The sequence below is a fragment of the Triticum dicoccoides genome, chromosome 4A (assembly GCF_002162155.2).
Source record: "Triticum dicoccoides isolate Atlit2015 ecotype Zavitan chromosome 4A, WEW_v2.0, whole genome shotgun sequence".
Lineage (NCBI taxonomy): Eukaryota > Viridiplantae > Streptophyta > Magnoliopsida > Poales > Poaceae > Triticum > Triticum dicoccoides.
This window is the reverse complement of record NC_041386.1, coordinates 652,734,866-652,744,532: the sequence shown is the minus strand read 5'-3', so window position 1 is coordinate 652,744,532 and position 9,667 is coordinate 652,734,866.

The following is a 9,667-nucleotide window of genomic DNA, read 5'->3' as shown; positions in this document are numbered from 1 at the left end:
AGTCACGAGTTTGGGGCACACTTAAGAAAATGTGGAATAGTTTCACAACTCACGCCGCCTGGAACACCTCAGCGTAATGGTGTGTCCGAACGTCATAATCGCACTCTGTTAGATATGGTGCGATCTATGATGTCTCTTACCGATTTACCGCTTTCTTTTTGGGGCTATGCTTGAGAGACTGCCGCATTCACTTTAAATAGGGCTCCATCGAAATCCGTTAAGACGACACCATATGAATTATGGTTTGGGAAGAAACCTAAGCTGTCGTTTCTAAAAGTTTGGGGATGCGATGCTTATGTCAAGAAACTTCAACCTGAAAAGCTCGAACCCAAATCGGAAAAATGCGTCTTCATAGGGTACCCAAAAGAAACTATTGGGTACACCTTCTACCTTAGATCCGAAGGCAAGATCTTTGTTGCCAAGAATGGGTCCTTTCTGGAGAAAGAGTTTCTCTCGAAAGAAGTAAGTGGGAGGAAAGTAGAGCTTGATGAAGTATTGCCTCTTGAACCGGAAAATGGCGCAACTCAAGAAAATGTTCCTGAGGTGCCAGCACCGACTAGAGAGGAAGTTAATGATAATGATCAAGATACTTCTGATCAAGCTCCTACTGAAATTCGAAGGTCCACAAGGACACGTTCCGCACCAGAGTGGTACGGCAACCCTGTCTTGGAAAACATGTTGTTAGACAACGGTGAACCTTTGAACTATGAAGAAGCGATGGCGGGCCCGGATTCCGACAAATGGCTAGAAGCCATGAAATCCGAGATAGGATCCATGTATGAAAACGAAGTATGGACTTTGACTGACTTGCCCGTTGAACGGCGAGCCATAGAAAATAAATGGATCTTTAAGAAGAAGACAGACGCGGATGGTAATGTGACCATCTATAAAGCTCGGCTTGTCGCTAAGGGTTATCGACAAGTTCAAGGGGTTGACTACGATGAGACTTTCTCACCGGTAGCGAAGCTGAAGTCCGTCCGAATCATGTTAGCAATTGCCGCATTCTATGATTACGAAATATGGCAAATGGACGTCAAAACGGCATTCCTTAATGGTTTCCTTAAGGAAGAATTGTATATGATGCAGCCGGAAGGTTTTGTCGATCCTAAGAGTGCTGACAAAGTGTGCAAGCTCCAACGCTCGATTTATGGGCTGGTGCAAGCATCTCGGAGTTGGAACATTCGCTTTGATGAGATGATCAAAGCGTTTGGGTTTACACAGACTTATGGAGAAGCCTGCGTTTACAAGAAAGTGAGTGGGAGCTCTGTAGCATTTCTCATATTATATGTAGATGACATACTTTTGATGGGAAATGATATAGAACTCTTGGACAGCATCAAGGCATACTTGAATAAAAGTTTTTCAATGAAGGACCTTGGAGAAGCTGCTTATATATTAGGCATCAAAATCTATAGAGATAGATCAAGACGCCTCATAGGTCTTTCACAAAGCACATACCTTGATAAGATATTGAAGAAGTTCAATATGGATCAATCCAAGAAAGGGTTCTTGCCTGTGTTACAAGGTATGAAATTGAGCTCAGCTCAATGTCCGACCACGGCAGAAGATATAGAAGAGATGAGCGTCATCCCCTATGCCTCAGCCATAGGTTCTATTATGTATGCCATGCTGTGTACCAGACCTGATGTTAACCTTGCCGTCAGTTTGGTAGGAAGGTACCAAAGTAATCCCGGCAAGGAACACTGGACAGCGGTCAAGAATATCCTGAAGTACCTGAAAAGGACTAAGGAAATGTTTCTCGTTTATGGAGGTGACGAAGAGCTCGTCGTAAAGGGTTACGTCGACGCTAGCTTCGACACATATCTGGATGACTCTAAGTCACAAACCGGATACGTGTATATTTTGAATGGTGGGGCAGTGAGCTGGTGCAGTTGCAAGCAAAGCGTCGTGGCGGGATCTACATGTGAAGCGGAGTACATGGCAGCCTCGGAGGCAGCGCATGAAGCAATATGGGTGAAGGAGTTCATCACCGACCTAGGAGTCATACCCAATGTGTCGGGGCCGATCAAGCTCTTCTGTGACAACACTGGAGCTATTGCACTTGCCAAGGAGCCCAGGTTTCACAAGAAGACAAGGCACATCAAGCGTCACTTCAACTCCATTCGTGAAAATGTTCAAGATGGAGACATAGAGATTTGTAAAGTACATACGGACCTGAATGTAGCAGATCCGTTGACTAAACCTCTCCCTAGAGCAAAACATGATCAACACCAGAATTCCATGGGTGTTCGATTCATCACAATGTAACTAGATTATTGACTCTAGTGCAAGTGGGAGACTGTTGGAAATATGCCCTAGAGGCAATAATAAAAGCATTATTATTATATTTCCTTGTTCATGATAATTGTCTTTATTCATGCTATAATTGTGTTATCTGGAAATCGTAATACATGTGTGAATAACAGACACCAACATGTCCCTAGTGAGCCTCTAGTTGACTAGCTCGTTGATCAACAGATAGTCATGGTTTCCTGACTATGGACACTGGATGTCATTGATAACGAGATCACATCATTAGGAGAATGATGTGATGGACAAGACCCAATCCTAAACATAGCACAAGATCGTATAGTTCGTTTGCTAGAGTTTTCCAATGTCAAGTATCTTTTCCTTAGACCATGAGATCGTGTAACTCCCGGATACCGTAGGAGTGCTTTGGGTATGCCAAACATCACAACGTAACTGGGTGACTATAAAGGTAGACTACGGGTATCTCCGAAAGTGTCTGTTGGGTGACATGGATCAAGACTGGGATTTGTCACTCCGTATGACGGAGAGGTATCACTGGGCCCACTCGGTAATGCATCATCATAATGAGCTCAAAGTGACCAAGTGTCTAGTCCCGGGATCATGCATTACGGTACGAGTAAAGTGACTTGCCGGTAACGAGATTGAATGAGGTATTGGGATACCGACGATCGAATCTCGGGCAAGTAACATATCGATTGACAAAGGGAATAGCGTACGGGGTTGATAGAATCCTCGACATCGTGGTTCATCCGATGAGATCATCGTGGAGCATGTGGGAGCCAACATGGGTATCCAGATCCCGCTGTTGGTTATTGACCGGAGAGTCGTCTCGGTCATGTCTGCTTGTCTCCCGAACCCGTAGGGTCTACACACTTAAGGTTCGGTTACGCTAGGGTTGTAGGGATATGTATATGCAGTAACCCGAATGTTGTTCGGAGTCCCGGATGAGATCCCGGACGTCACGAGGAGTTCCGGAATGGTCCGGAGGTAAAGATTTATATATGGGAAGTCCTGTTTCGGGCATCGGGACAAGTTTCGGGGTTATCGGTATTGTACCGGGACCACCGGAAGGGTCCCGGGGGTCCACCGGGTGGGTCCACCTGCCCCGGGGGGCCACATGGGCTGCAAGGGGGTGCGCCTTAGCCTAATGGGCCAAGGGCACCAGCCCCACATAGGCCCATGCGCCTAGGGTTCAAGGGGGCAAGAGTCCTAGGAGGGTAAGGCACCTCCTAGGTGCCTTGGGGGGGAGGGAAACCCCCTAGGCCACCGCACCCCCTAGGAGATTGGATCTCCTAGGGCCGGCCACCCCCCCTTGGCACCCCTATATATAGTGGGGGAGAGGAGGGACTTCATACCTTGAGTCCTTGGCCTTTGGTTGCCTCCTTCTCCCTCCCCAACACCTCCTCCACCTCCATAGTGCTTAGCGAAGCTCTGCCGGAGTACTGCAGCTCCATCAACACCATGCCGTCGTGCTGCTGCTGGTGCTATCTCCCTCAACCTCTCCTCCCTCCCTTGCTGGATCAAGAAGAGGAGACGTGGCTGTTCCGTACGTGTGTTGAACGCGGAGGTGTCGTCCGTTCGGCGCTGGTCATCGGTGATTTGGATCACGTCGAGTACGACTACATCATCACCGTTCTTTTGAACGCTTCCGCTCGCGATCTACAAAGGTATGTAGATGCATCTGATCACTCGTTGCTAGATGAACTCCTAGATGATCTTGGTGAAACGAGTAGGAAAATTTTTGTTTTCTGCAACGTTCTCCAACACTTATTTGTCTGGACCGTGTGTGTGTGTTGGCTGTGTGTGTGTTTGAACCTTGTTGGATGTTGACTTGGGCATTGGCTTTATAATATAAAGCAGGGCCAGAGCCTTTTTCAGTAAATGTAAGTACAGAAAGGGACAACAGAGTGCCCGCAACTCAATATTGCACCACCCACAGAACAGTATATATGTTTGAGAAGAAAAGGGTTAACAAAAAAAACAGTAGCCCAAAGATAAATGCACACTTCCAAGATTCCCTTTGCACATTAACATGTATTGCCTTATTTTTTCATATCATGTTCACAGCCAAAACATCAAGAGTATGTGCTTCATTCAGCAATAAATCACATTTTGATGCATGTAGTAAATAATCAGTTTCTCATCAAGCCCTAGCAACTTGAAGATCGTAAAGCAAGAACAAGGATAGATGTATTCATGTATATGAAATAAATTACGCACACGAGGGACTGTTGGGACCTGAGACCCAAGCATGCGAGCTTATTTGCTGATGAACTGTCCTTATATTTGAAAAATAATTCGACTGACACTATGATGTCATGAATCTTCACATTCAAAAGACCCACGAAAGGTAAAATGTCCCCTCTAAGCAAAACTCTTATTGATTCAGCAGTTGTCTACTCAGATAATATTTCTGATAATAACCTCATCCTCATTAACTTCCCTGATGAGAAAGTAGAGCAGTAGCAAAACTTAACCAGAAAAGGAAATTTGTAACCATAGACCTGCAGCACCACAGAGCAGAAGCAATTCGCTTTGAGTTGAACAGAATGCTAAGACAAAAACCAGATTTTATTGTCTGCATATTAATAAGCATACCAAGCAGAACTATATTTGAATTTGAGTATTTGACCAATCCTTTTGATGGTTGTTTTCGGCCAAAGTCTGACCCTTTGATGGTTGTGATTGTGTGGTTTTCCATGAAGATTTACCAATTCTTAATTTTCTGAGACAAACCAGAACTTGTATGTCAAAACAATATCCGAAGTTCCTCTGCGTGGTATGGGTCCAGTTATTATGGCAACTAACTCCCTTTGTTGGCTTGGAAATAAGCATGTGTAAAGGTAAATTTCTTCTGCCTGTATGGGTCCAGTTACTTTGACAAGTAAACCCCTTTGTTGGCTTGGAAATAAGCATGTGTAAAGGTAAATTTCTTCTGCGTGTACGGGTCCAGTTACTTTGACAAGTAAACCCCTTTGTTGGCTTGGAAAATAAGCATGGTGTAAATGGAAATTTCAGTCCCAGTTCCATGGATATTCCCTAAAGTGAGCTGCTTGCCTTGCCCACTTCAATAAGGAAGACTCCATCCATCTAACCCATATCCATTGGAACCAGAAGCGAGTGGTAAAGTCACCCTTTGGCTAAAAAAACGATTTGTATGCGTGGCGCAACACACACCTCTGCAAAAGAAGAGAAAGAACGGAAAGAAGCAGGCCCACAAGACGACAAGTGGATTGAATATCCTTTGCTTTCGTCACCGGTGCTATTGAATCCGCATTTAGAAGAAAGAGCTCCGGGACTGAATTGCTTTGAGTGGGGCTTGCCCATTAATTAGATCACCTGAGTAAGCCAAGAAAGACGAAAGCGATGGATGTATGTGACAAAGAGAACTTATGAACATGAAAGCCAGCCTGTTCCCTAAATATTTTAGGAAGCGAAGAAGACAGAAAAAAGTTCGGTAATCTTCTCCCTTTGGTAGGCATTTACCCAAGGCACTGATATTATGAGTCTCTCGATTATACGTGAAATAGGGAGTTCGAGGTCTTATTCGTCTTTCTTGGCCTATGTGAATATGAGCCAATTCCGGAAAGTGAATAATTCACTATTGAAAGTGCAAGTCGACGTTCCTGATATGAAAGTGAAAGTGGAGTGAAATCTGGACTTCTTTCTTATTTATACAAGATTTCAGAGAACATAGTGAAGCCCTCAAAGCGCTAACAAAGTCGTAAGTAGAGAAGTTTTCCAAAAAGATACCTCGTTTTTCCATTAAGTGTGCGTTGTCTAATGAAGAATAACGGGGACATAGCCTTCGGTACGAGTTGAAGGGAAGAGGTTTGATTGCTAATAAAATGAGTGGAAGAGCTGCTCGGTCAAAGGCATTCTCTCAAGTAGCAAAGGCAAGACGGAAAAGCAGGAATGAAGGTTGCTAGGTACCGCTCCGTGGTAACATCTATCGATTCCGCTATCGGGAAAGTCTGGCAAGGGAAATATCTGGCTGAGGAATTAGAGGAACTTTGGTAGCACTCGGGGACGGAATCAATCAAAGAACTTAAGAAATTGCCCATACCGACAGCAGCTCCCGCTTTAGAAAAAACCCTATCTCATCAGGCAGGTATACCTGACCCTTTTTTAGCTAGTTTCGGGAAAGCGGTAAGTTAAGTAAGATTCCTGGGAGGGGCGGACTCTACGTTGGTAGATCGAACTTTCATTTCTTCCTTCCATTTCATCTGTTCAAGTAGTCTCCTTTTCAAGTAGATACGCTTTGATACCAGACTGGTGTGCATTCTATGCTTACCCAGCGAGCGAAGGAGCGAGCCAATTCCTCTGTTCCGGTAGAGCCAATTCCTTTGAAGAATTGTTTACTTTCTTGTCTTTCCTCCAGTGAACAGAGTGGAAGACCAGGTATCTTCGTAGTTGGCTCTGGAATGATTGCTTGCAGGATTTCATATTTTCCAGTGATCAGCTTAGTTGAAATTCGAAAGGACTAAGATTCTACTTCTTCCTCAAATACTGGGAATGTGGATTCAAGTATGATATCACTATTCCACAGATCTCAAGAAAACGAATTGAACAAGTTTGATGGCTGGAAGAAGATAGGAAATATTCAAACATGTATTGCATTTCATCGATCTCACCCTTTGTTCAGTGCCGCATAAGTACTGACTTCTTGAACAGATACCGGTACCGGTCATGAAGGCTTCGCCCTTCTCAAGTCAAGTGCAGAAGCGAAATCCGTTGAGCAAGAAGCCAGTGATCCCACAACATCAAAGTGATACATATGACATATTGGAAATTAGGCTTAGTTTGTAGCTGTGAATATAGTAATGCACTTATTTATTGATAAATGTGTTCTTTGAAGTAGAGCATACTCGGTAGAAAGGAGGTGGCGGAGCTGGGAAGAGGATTAGACTTTATCGATTACTTGGACTTAGAGACCAATTATAGAAAGAAGACAGTAGCTGAGTGAGTTTTATGGATCTAGTTTATGAGCAGCTTAACTAGAAAAGCAAGCAGAAGGAATAGAAGAATGAAATGCAGAAATAGGGGAAGGGCGGGTAGCATTTTCAAATGCCAGTTTGAGTGAGACAGTTTCTGTCTGGCCCCCCACTTTTAGGCAGTTCTTCCATTCTGCCTTTGTCTTGCTCTAAGCTACCTGACTTCCTTCCTTTGTTCTTCCATTCTACTTTGTATGATTCTGATCATCAGTTCTTATCGATCCCATTTTAAGGAAAAATCCTTATGTTGGTAAAATATACGTGTTGATCAAGGACAATGAAGCAGCCATGAAAAGATTGAAGAACGAGGTATGATGATTACTTCGGACTACTTTCTGTTCTTCATGCAAATGACCATATTTTCCGTCTGCAATACAGGTAGAAGATACTGAGTTGTTCAGATGTTTACAGGAAATCCATGGGAAAAACTACCACAGCTTTGTATTAAGCAAGCAGGTTCCAGTCGTTGGTAATTTCAGGGAAGCCTACATTGGCATTGCTCCTGAGTTAGCCAAAGAGATCGCGGAAGAAGTGGATGTTATCGTAAACTCTGCAGCAAATACCACTTTTGATGAGAGGTTCGTGAAGCTATACTAGTATTGCACCAAGGATTGCTTCCATTACTAAATGTGTAAGTTCACATTCCATAGCAAGAAAAGTATTGCAACTTGCAGGTATGATGTAGCACTAGACATCAACACCGTGGGGCCATTCCGGATAATGAGTTTCGCGCAGCGGTTTCGAAGACTGAAGCTCTTCTTGCAAGTATCAACAGGTCAGAATGCCAAATAAGAGTTTCTTGTGGTCGAAATCAAATGGTAACCTGTTTCTATTAATCTCAAAAGCTTACAAACAAGCTTTAGCAGTATGTTTGCATGTCATGTTTTTGGCCAAACAGCATATGTGAATGGGCAGAGGCAAGGTTTGATACTAGAGAAGCCATTTTGCTTAGGGGATACCATAACAAAGGGGATAGGTTCCTCATATTTTTCGGCACATCAGAATACCGTGTTGGATATCGAGGCTGAGATCAAGTTGGCTTTTTACTCCAGAAGGCATTCTTCTGCCTCTGCTTCTGTTACTCAAGAAATGAAAGAGTTAGGTAGTCGAGGTATTCTAGTATTTCCCTGTTACTTTCTCATGTCTGTAGATACGAATACACACATGAAGTATTTGATTTGTGCAATTTATTTATTCATAGGGCCAAACTCTATGGTTGGCAAGACACTTATGTGTTCACAAAGGCCATGGGCGAGATGGTCATCAACTGCATGCGAGGAGAGATACCGGTGGTAACAATCAGGCCAAGTGTCATAGAGAGCACATGGAGGGATCCCTTCCCAGGTTGGATGGAAGGAAACAGGTAAATGCTAAACCCAAATCAGAGGTTGCGGATGTCACATATATATGTGATGCATCCTCGTCTGCTTACCAGATAATGAGCTATTTCCAGGATCTAGCAGTGCGTACTAACTTTTGACGGGTTGATGGTGAGGATCAAGTATATGACCTATATTCCTCACTATTAGAGGACTTCAAAGAGGAGATTCCATCATAATCTCTGGAAGCTAGTGTCAAGGAAGCCGTTAGCCGTCACCTTAACTGAAAGTTGGTGAAGAAGGTGTATATGCCTCTTGTCTATGGTAAGACACAGCATAGTGCAGCAGCGGACATCCAGAAGGGGCTTGACTTCATTAGAAAACGTGCTGAAAGCAACAAAGTGGCGGACATTTTTTTTTTGCATTCTGGGACAAGAAATTCCCAGCCATTGCTAGGCTGAGCCATGTTAGCAAAGAATGGTTTCTCCAACAATATGAGGATAAATCCCTTACTAAAATGGTAGTGGTCACAAACCCCTTCCGTGTACAATTGAAAACATTAACAATACGAAAGCAAGAATCATCATTTATACTGGGAATGCCTTCCTCTACCAAAAGAGAAAGAGTTGAAGATAACGAAGGAAAGTGGGTGGATACAAAACCAGTTCATATCACTTGTCTTTCTGGTCTTTCAGAATCTCATCGAATACTAGTAAATGCTTTCGAAGAGAAAATAGAAGCACTAGAGAGCTCAAGTTCACTTCATTCATCACAAGATGCAAATGAGAATCAAAATGGAGCTAATGAGGAAGAAATCACTTCTACTTAAACTTTTTTGAGTGAAATACCAACCAACACATAAAGCAATAACCAGATAGATAGAATGATAATAGGTAATACGAAGATATCAACACAGCCGGAGTCACGAGGCTCGATAATGACCAATGGGTTAGGATCTGAGGAAGCTTAGTTTGGATGATGGAATATTCGCTGTTCTGATTGTTGAGATACTGCAAATCCACTTATCCAACAATTTCAGTCCATTTTCCTACTTTTTCTGCAAGGGGGGGAAAGCATTATTAT